Below are 10,000 nucleotides of genomic sequence, written 5' to 3' on the forward strand. Positions count from 1 at the left end.
ACAATAAACATCCCATCCTAATAAAACATCTTTTTGAGGAGGTGGACTGCCAATGACACGAGTCCAAATAATGCAATTAGGAAGGAGTTTAGTCCCAATTTTCTTTTTGGAAATCAAAGTAGTAGTAAAAATTTGATCGTTTGGAGCTCTGAAGAATTGAGTATGGGAAGACCAACAATGTGATGGTAGAACTTTTGGATTAACCATGGTCTTATGGTGATGAGAATCAATAAGCACCATGGAAGGATCCATTATATGTTTTAGTTGGGCCTATCATCAGAGCGAGATCCAAGAATATCAAAGAAATACTTCAAGAGCTGATTGATATTTGGGCTTATTAAAAAATGGGGCACTCCAAGCATGGCCCAAAGAAAGATGAAGACTTACTAAACTTAATTCAAGTTTAGTAAGTCTTCATCTTTCTTTGGGCCATGCTTGGAGTGCCCCATTTTTTAATAAGCCCAAATAAATGATGAGAATCAATAAGCACCATGGAAGGAATAAAAAAATGTGAGGCTCTAAGGCTTTGTTTCTTCTTGGTTCTTTTGAAGAACTTTTCGAACTTATCGGGATTTCCCGTGGCGTTCACTATCGACTTATCAAACGGATTTCCAACTTGCTACAAAACAAGAACAATGAAAGAAAACATAAGATAAAAGATAGTAAACCTGATTTTAGAGCCTAAGCTCTGATACCAAATGATGCGAACCTCAATCGACATGCATTGAGACCCAACAACCAATATTGGAATGCTTGCCCAAGAAAGCTAAAATTCAGATTTTTAGATAGATATGAATGGTAGACCTCGACCCGTTGTTTACGACAAACAAGAACTTTGGTATATATGACCTCAACCCGTTGTTTGGTGTGAAACACGAACCTTGGTATAAGGAAGACGCCTCAAACGGTGGTGGAAAGCCGTTTGATAAGTCGTTGGTGAACGCCACGGGAAATCCCGATAAGTTCGAAAAGTTCTTCAAAAGAACCAAGAAGAAACAAAGCCTCAAAGCCTCACATTTTTATTCCCCCTTTTTTTTTTTTTTCTTCTCTTTTCTGCCTTTTTTTTTTTTTTTTCAACTTGATAAACGTCACAAAAACAACAACGAAACAATATGAAAGCTAAAAAAAATAGAATGATAGCAGGAAACGAAAGATAAAAGGATGGTAAACCTGATTTTAGAGCCTAAGCTCTGATACCAAATGATGCGAACCTCAAACGACACGCGTTGAGACCCAGCAAACAATGTTGGAATGCTTGACCAAGAAAGCTAAAATTCAGATTTTTGGATACATATGAATGGTAGACCTTGACCCGTTGTTTACGACAAACAAGAACTTTGGTATATACGACCTCAACCCGTTGTTTAGTGCGAAACACGAACCTTGGTATAAGGAAGACGCCACAAACGGTGGTGGAAAGCCGTTTGATAAGTCGTTGGTGAACGCCACGGGAAATCCCGATAAGTTCGAAAAGTTCTTCAAAAGAACCAAGAAGAAACAAAGCCTTAGAGCCTCACATTTTTTTATTCCTTCCATGGTGCTTATTGATTCTCATCATTCCCCCACTCTTCAAAAGGATTCGACCTCGAATCCATTCCATGTAATATTAAACCAATAAAACAAGAAAATATTGTAGAAACAACGAATCAAAGGAGTAGGAGAAAAAAAAAAAAATCTTTTTGCTTTCTTTTCTTTTTGACTGTCTCCTATTCTTCTTTTTTTTTTTTCTTTTCTGACGTATCTTTTTTTTTTTTCTTTCCAACTTGCTACACGTAATGAAACAAAACATAAGATAAAAGATAGTAAACCTGATTTTAGTGCCTAAGCTCTGATACCAAATGATGCGAACCTCAATCGACACGCGTTGAGACCCAGCAAACAATGTTGGAATGCTTGCCCAAGAAAGCTAAAATTCAGATTTTTTGGATACATATGAATGGTAGACCTTGACCCGTTGTTTACGACGAACAAGAACTTTGGTATATACGACCTCAACCCGTTGTTTAGTGCGAAACACGAACCTTGGTATAAGGAAGACGCCACAAACGGTGGTGGAAATCCGTTTGATAAGTCGATAGTGAACGCCACGGGAAATCCCGATAAGTTCGAAAAGTTCTTCAAAAGAACCAAGAAGAAACAAAGCCTTAGAGCCTCACATTTTTTTATTCCTTCCATGGTGCTTATTATTCTCATCACACCATGGAAGGATCCATTATATGTTTTAGTTGGGCCTATCATCAGAGCGAGATCCAAGAATATCAAAGAAATACTTCACGAGCTGATTGATATTTGGGCTTATTCAAAAATGGGGCACTCCAAGCATGGCCCAAAGAAAGATGAAGACTTACTAAACTTAATTCAAGTTTGTGATGGAACTAATCCTGCTTAATGGCTTTAATCTCCTTATTAATAATTGTGTGCTAATTCAAATATGGGATTTGACTTAATGGTGTATTGCAAGGCAACTTAGATTGCATAGGTTTTTAGTAAGTTGTGAGAGTCATTAATGTGTCTAGTAAGTTGGTATATTTAATGTTCTTGTCTCCCATGTTTGTATGGGAATTGCTAAGTATTTAATGTTCTTGTCTCCCATGTTTGTGTGGAAATTGTTAAGTGTTTAATGTTCTTGTCTCCCATACTAGCTATATATATCTCACCATTGTAAGAAGGAATGAAAAGGGAATAAAAATGTGAGGCATTGAGGCTTTGTTTCTTCTTGGTTCTTTTGAAGAACTTTTCGAACTTATCAGGATTTCCCGTGGCGTTCACCAGCGACTTATCAAACGGCTTTCCACCACCGTTTGTGGCGTCTTCCTTATACCAAGGTTCGTGTTTAATGTTTTTATCTTTCGTTTCTTGCTATCATTCTATCTTTTAACTTTCGTTTTGTTTCATTGTTCTTGTTTTGTGACGTATATCAAGTTAAAAAAAAAAAGTCAGAAAAGGAGAAGAAAAGAAAAGAAAGAAAAAAAGAAGAAAAAAAAGGAGACAGTCAAAAAGAGAAGGGAATAAAAATGTGAGGCTTTGAGGCTTTGTTTCTTCTTGGTTCTTTTGAAGAACTTTTCAAACTTATCGGGATTTCCCGTGGCGTTCACCAGCGACTTATCAAACGGCTTTCCACCACCGTTTGTCGCGTCTTCCTTATACCAAGGTTCGTGTTTCGCACCAAACAACGGGTTGAGGTCGTATATACCAAAGTTCTTGTTTGTCGTAAACAACGGGTCGAGGTCTACCATTCATATCTATCCAAAAATCTGAATTTTAGCTTTCTTGGGCAAGCATTCCAATATTGGTTGTTGGGTCTCAACGCGTTTCGATTGAGGTTCGCATCATTTGGTGTCAGAGCTTAAGCTCTAAAATCGGGTTTACTATCTTTTATCTTATGTTTTGTTTCATTGTTCTTGTTTTCTTGACGTGTAGCAAGTTGGAAAAAAAAAAAGATACGTTAGAAAAGAAAAAGAAAAAGAAAAAGAAAAAAAAATACGTCAAAAAGAAATGAAAGCAAAAAGATTTTTTTTTTTTTCCTACTCCTTTGATTCGTTGTTTCTACAATATTTTCTTGTCTTATTGGTTTAATATTACATGGAATGGATTCGAGGACGAATCCTTTTGAAGAGTGGGGGAATGATGAGAATCAATAAGCACCATGGAAGGATCCATTATATGTTTTAGTTGGGCCTATCATCAGAGCGAGATCCAAGAATATCAAAGAAATACTTCACGAGCTGACTGATATTTGGGCTTATTCAAAAATGGGGCACTCCAAGCATGGCCCAAAGAAAGATGAAGACTTACTAAACTCAATTCAAGTTTGTGATGGAACTAATCCTGCTTAATGGCTTTAATCTCCTTATTAATAATTGTGTGCTAATTCAAATATGGGATTTGACTTAATGGTGTATTGCAAGGCAACTTAGCTTGCATAGGTTTTTAGTAAGTTGTGAGAGTCATTAATGTGTCTAGTAAGTTGGTATATTTAATGTTCTTGTCTCCCATGTTTGTATGGGAATTGCTAAGTATTTAATGTTCTTGTCTCCCATGTTTGCGTGGGAATTGTTAAGTGTTTAATGTTCTTGTCTCCCATACTAGCTATTAATTGTAAGAAGGAATGAAAAGGGAATAAAAATGTGAGGCATTGAGGCTTTGTTTCTTCTTGGTTCTTTTGAAGAACTTTTCGAACTTATCGGGATTTCCCGTGGCGTTCACCAGCGACTTATCAAACAGCTTTCCACCACCGTTTGTGGCGTCTTCCTTATACCAAGGTTCGTGTTTCGCACTAAACAAAGGGTTGAGGTCGTATATACCAAAGTTCTTGTTTGTCATAAACAACGGGTCGAGGTCTACCACTCATATCTATCCAAGAATCTGAATTTTAGCTTTCTTGGGCAAGCATTCCAATATTGTTTGCTGGGTCTCAACGCATGTCGTTTGAGGTTCGCATCATATGGGATCCCGTATCAATGTATGCAACAACAGGTATGGGTTTGCCGTATTTTTCACGGAGGAGCTGGATTTGAACATGAGGGCTTATCTGAGAATCTTCGGAAGAGAGAATAGGTTGGACCTGGAATGTTTCGTCGGAATGATAGTCATCCTCTGAATCAGCAAGGACGAGAATAGTCTCTTCAGTCATCTCTTCTTGTTCTGAAAGAACAGATTCAGCATCTGCATCGAGTTCTTCATTCTGTAACTGTTGGGCAAGCTTTGCAGATTTTGTCCTGTTCATAGGGCATTGTTTTGCATTGTGGCCTTTCTTCATGTCCTCGTCGAAACTTCTTCTTGAAGAATCTGAACTTCTTTCTTCTTCTGGGATCTTTTCTGGAGCGCTTGTCTTTGAAGTGTTTCTTCTTTTTAGGACTACAGATGCAATCCTTTTCTTTGCACTCGATCCGCAAATAAGGCTTCTTGCATTGCTTTGTAAACTTATGATTCTGTTGCAACATTTTTCAGAACAACTGGTGGGTATCGCATAATTTTTCAAGAGCAGAGAGTGCCAGCTGATGAATTTTCCCCTATTGAGATATCCCTGAGTGGTCGTGAGAGAGATGCAATCTTTCTCTGTAAAGCTGGCTGGATGTCTTCTGGTAAAGAATTAATAATATAAACTCGTCTGAGATTATCATCATTAAATCCACCAAGAAGATAATATCGCCTGGACATTCTTTGATAGTGAAAATCAAGATCTTTTCTTTTCAAGGAGCAGCATCTCGCTTCAAAATACTCTTGTCTAACTTCATTAGCATGAGTATCTGGATCTCCAATAAATTCTCGAAAAACCATTCCCAAAGCATAGGAGGGAGTGTGGGATTTAAGGAATGTTGCCTGTCCATATTCACCAAGACTTTGAAACCAGTCTCTTAAAGTTCCAGTAAATCTGGACGTGAATTCAATGAGAACTGTTTCTAAAGTATTCCCAGGCTTGGAAAGAAAGCTGAAGGTCAATCCACGCACCAAATTCACCAGCTCGATCTCTCCATTTAATAATTGGAGGTAATCCATCAAAAGAGAACCAGGAACCATTGGTTGAATGATGAGGAACCGAATGATGAGTAGCTGAAGCAGCCCCAGTAGGTTCTTCGACAATGGGAACTGTGGTGTCAGTTTCTTCATCAAATTCTTGTGCTCTGGATGATCCAGGATCAGTAGGAGATGCCATCAATCAACATATTGGTGAGATCAGTAATCTCTTGATCTAAAGAGGATGCCGGATTACAAGCCATTGAATGTATTCATTAGGGATGATAAATTCCCTATTCCAAAAGCACACATTGTGATCGCCTTTTATATGCTTCACAGGGAAGTCATATCTGGAGAACCAATCTTTCAGTCCGAGAATCTGTGGATCAGGAAGAATCGTATTTCGGAATTCAAGCATCTTTGGGAAAGACGAGTCATAAAATGCTTTGATCTGACATAAAAGTCAAATTTCTGAATTCCATCTTTTACTCCAATGATTTCTTTGAAGACGGTATGATAATGCTTTTGGGATTCTTTGAATTCTCTACTAGCGTGTCCACAATAGGATCTTTTGTTGTCCTTTTCTTCAAGCAGTTAGGCACCCCAATAATGGATAAGATTTCCTGTAGATGGAATAGTCAGAGGCGGTGGATCCTTTGCAGCTTTCTTGAGATTTTTGACAGCCTGTGTCTGGTCAGGGCCCCATGGGGGTGGTTCTTTTTCAAAAGTTGTGACGAGGCGCTGGTGAACTGACTTGCATCGGGATAAAGTCTTCTGATGTAATTAATGATGCCGAGAAATTGCTGTATTTCTTTGACAGAGAGATTATCATCAGGAAATTGTGATAATTTTTCAGCAAGATGAGGACCTGCGCAGATGGTTCCATGGGATATTTTCATTCCCAGAAAATCAATTTCGTGCTGTCCAATCATGCTTTTCCTTTTTTGACAGCATTATCCCGCACTGTGATGCCAACTGGTGGAAATGTTCAAGCGGGTGATGATGATCTGCAAGACTTTTAGAAAATAATAGAATATCGTCAATACAGATCAAAGTACTGTGCAGGATAGGATTGAAAATCCTAGTCATCGCCTTTTGAAATAGTGATGGTGCCATCTTTAATCCGAATGGTAAAACAGTCCATTGGAATTGTTCATCTGGAATACAGAAAGCTGTCTTGAACCTGTCGTTTGGATGAATACCAAGTTGCCAAAAGGCTCCTCCTTTCAGATCAAATTTGGAGAATATTTTTGCCTCAGCAAGATGGATGAATTGTGTCCTGACTTTTGGAATAGGCAATTTATCATCCCTAATGAATACATTCAATGGCTTGTATCGATAACCAATCTTTTCTTTCCTCTAATCATTCCTGATCTTTTTTCAACATAAAATGCTCGACACGCCCAAGAGGAAGTGGTTGGTTCAATTAGACCTTGCTTTAATGAGGAATAACATTCTTCTCTGGCAAGCTTAAGGTCTGACGGAGGCATTCCAGGATGGGAGGCTTTAGTTTTTCTAGAGTGGATGATCATGGATGACTTTCTGCACGCAACTTGAGGAGTTTTATCTTGAATGGGCTGGAAATCTGGAGGAGAATAGGGAAGAGAATAGATTTTGTTCGTCTGAGTAAAGGGCTTGAATTCTCTTTTGTACTTTAATTCCAGCGGGAAGAATCCTCGGGGATTTTGAAAGACAATAAACATCCCATCCTAATAAAACATCTTTTTGAGGAGGTGGACTGCCAATGACACGAGTCCAAATAATGCAATTAGGAAGGAGTTTAGTCCCAATTTTCTTTTTGGAAATCAAAGTAGTAGTAAAAATTTGATCGTTTGGAGCTCTGAAGAATTGAGTATGGGAAGACCAACAATGTGATGGTAGAACTTTTGGATTAACCGTGGTCTTATGGGATCCCGTATCAATGTATGCAACAACAGGTATGGGTTTGCCGTATTTTTCACGGAGGAGCTAGATTTGAACATGAGGGCTTATCTGAGAATCTTCGGAAGAGAGAATAGGTTGGACCTGGAATGTTTCGTCGAAATGATAGTCCTCCTCTGAATCAGCAAGGACGAGAATGGTCTCTTCAGTAATCTCTTCTTGTTCTGAAAGAACAGATTCAGCATCTGCATCGAGTTCTTCATTCTGTAACTGTTGGGCAAGCTTTGCAGATTTTGTCCTGTTCATAGGGCATTGTTTTGCATTGTGGCCTTTCTTCATGTCCTCGTCGAAACTTCTTCTTGAAGAATCTGAACTTCTTTCTTCTTCTGGGATCTTTTCTGGAGCGCTTGTCAGAACCATAGTCTTTGAAGTGTTTTCTTCTTTTTAGGACTACAGATGCAATCCTTTTCTTTGCACTCGATCCGCAAATAAGGCTTCTTGCATTGCTTTGTAAACTTATGATTCTGTTGCAACATTTTTCAGAACAACTGGTGGGTGTCGCATAATTTTTCGAGAGCAGAGAGTGCCAGCTGATGAATTTCCCCTATTGAGATATCCCTGAGTGGTCGTGAGAGAGATGCAATCTTTCTCTGTAAATCTGGCTGGACGTCTTCTGGTAAAGAATTAATAATATAAACTCGTCTGAGATTATCATCATTAAATCCATCAAGAAGATAATATCGCCTGGACATTCTTTGATAGTGAAAATCAAGATCTTTTCTTTTCAAGGAGCAGCATCTCGCTTCAAAATACTCTTGTCTAACTTCATTAGCATGAGTATCTGGATCTCCAATAAATTCTCGAAAAACCATTCCCAAAGCATAGGAGGGAGTGTGGGATTTAATGAATGTTACCTGTCCATATTCACCAAGACTTTGAAACCAGTCTCTTAAAGTTCCAGTAAATCTGGATGTGAATTTCAATGAGAACTGTTTCTAAAGTATTCCCAGGCTTGGAAAGAAAGCTGAAGGTCAATCCATGCACCAAATTCACCAGCTCGATCTCTCCATTTAATAATTGGAGGTAATCCATCAAAAGAGAACCATGAGGAACCGAATGATGAGTAGCTGAAGTAGCCTCAGTAGGTTCTTCGACAATGGGAACCGTGGTGTCAGTTTCTTCATCAAATTCTTGTGCTCTGGATGATCCAGGATCAGTAGGAGATGCCGTCAATCAACATATTGGTGAGATCAGTAATCTCTTCATCTAAAGAGGACGCCGGATTAGAGGAAAGAAGAGATTGGTTATCGATTACAAGCCATTGAATGTATTCATTAGGGATGATAAATTCCCTATTCCAAAAGCACACATTGTGATCGCCTTTTATATGCTTCACAGGGAAGTCATATCTGGAAAAAAACCAATCTTTCAGTCTGAGAATCTGTGGATCAGGAAGAATCTTATTCCGGAATTCAAGCATCTTTGTCCATTTCAATCATAAAATGCTTTGATCTGACATAAAAGTCAAATTTCTGAATTCCATCTTTTACTCCAATGATTTCTTTGAAGACGGTATGACAATGCTTTTGGGATTCTTTGAATGCGTGTCCACAATAGGATCTTTTGTTGTCCTTTTCTTCAAGCAGTTAGGCACCCCAATAATGGTCACCAGCGTCCGACTAGAGGATAAGATTTCCTGTAGATGGAATAGTCAGAGGCGGTGGATCCTTTGCAGCTTTCTTGAGATTTTTGACAGCCTGTGTCTGGTCAGGGCCCCATGGGGGTGGTTCTTTTTCAAAAGTTGTGACGAGGCGCTGGTGAACTGACTTGCATGCGGGATAAAGTCTCTGATGTAATTAATGATGCCGAGAAATTACTGCATTTCTTTGACAGAGAGATTATCATCAGGAAATTGTGATAATTTTTCAGCAAGATGAGGACCTGCGCAGATGGTTCCATGGGATATTTTCATTCCCAGAAAATCAATTTCGTGCTGTCCAATCATGCTTTTCTTTTTTTGACAGCATTATCCCGTACTGTGATGCCAACTGGTGGAAATGTTCAAGCAGGTGATGATGATCTGCAAGATTGATGAGAATCAACAAGCACCATCAAAGGATCCATTGCATGTTCCTATTGGACCCATCACTAGAGCGAGATCCAAAAAGATCAAAGAAGCACTTCATGGGCTAATTCAAGATATTTGGGCTTATTCAAAACCGGGGCACTCCAAGCTTGGCCCAAAGAAGGATTCAGGCTTAATAAATTTAATCCATGTTTTGGATGAAGCTAATCTTGCTTAGTGGCTGTAATCTCCTTATTAATGGTGTGCTAGATGAGAATCAAGAAACATCGTTAAAAGATCCATTGCATGTTCCAAATGGGCCTATTACTAGAGCAAGATCCAAGAAAATCAAGGAAGCACTTCATGGGCTAATTCAAGATATTTGGGCTTATTCAAAAACGGGCCACTCCAAGCTTGGCCCAAAGAAATATGAAGGTCTACTAAACATAATCCAAGTTTGTGATGGAGCTTAAATGTGTTAGTCTCCTTAATAATGTTGTGCTATTCAAATAGGGGAATTTGTAATCATGCAAGACAACTTGTTTTGCTTGCACATGTCTTAGTAAGTTGTTGAGCCTACCTTTGACTTTTGTGTTA

Source organism: Malania oleifera, chromosome 13, assembly GCF_029873635.1.
Source record: "Malania oleifera isolate guangnan ecotype guangnan chromosome 13, ASM2987363v1, whole genome shotgun sequence".
NCBI lineage: Eukaryota > Viridiplantae > Streptophyta > Magnoliopsida > Santalales > Ximeniaceae > Malania > Malania oleifera.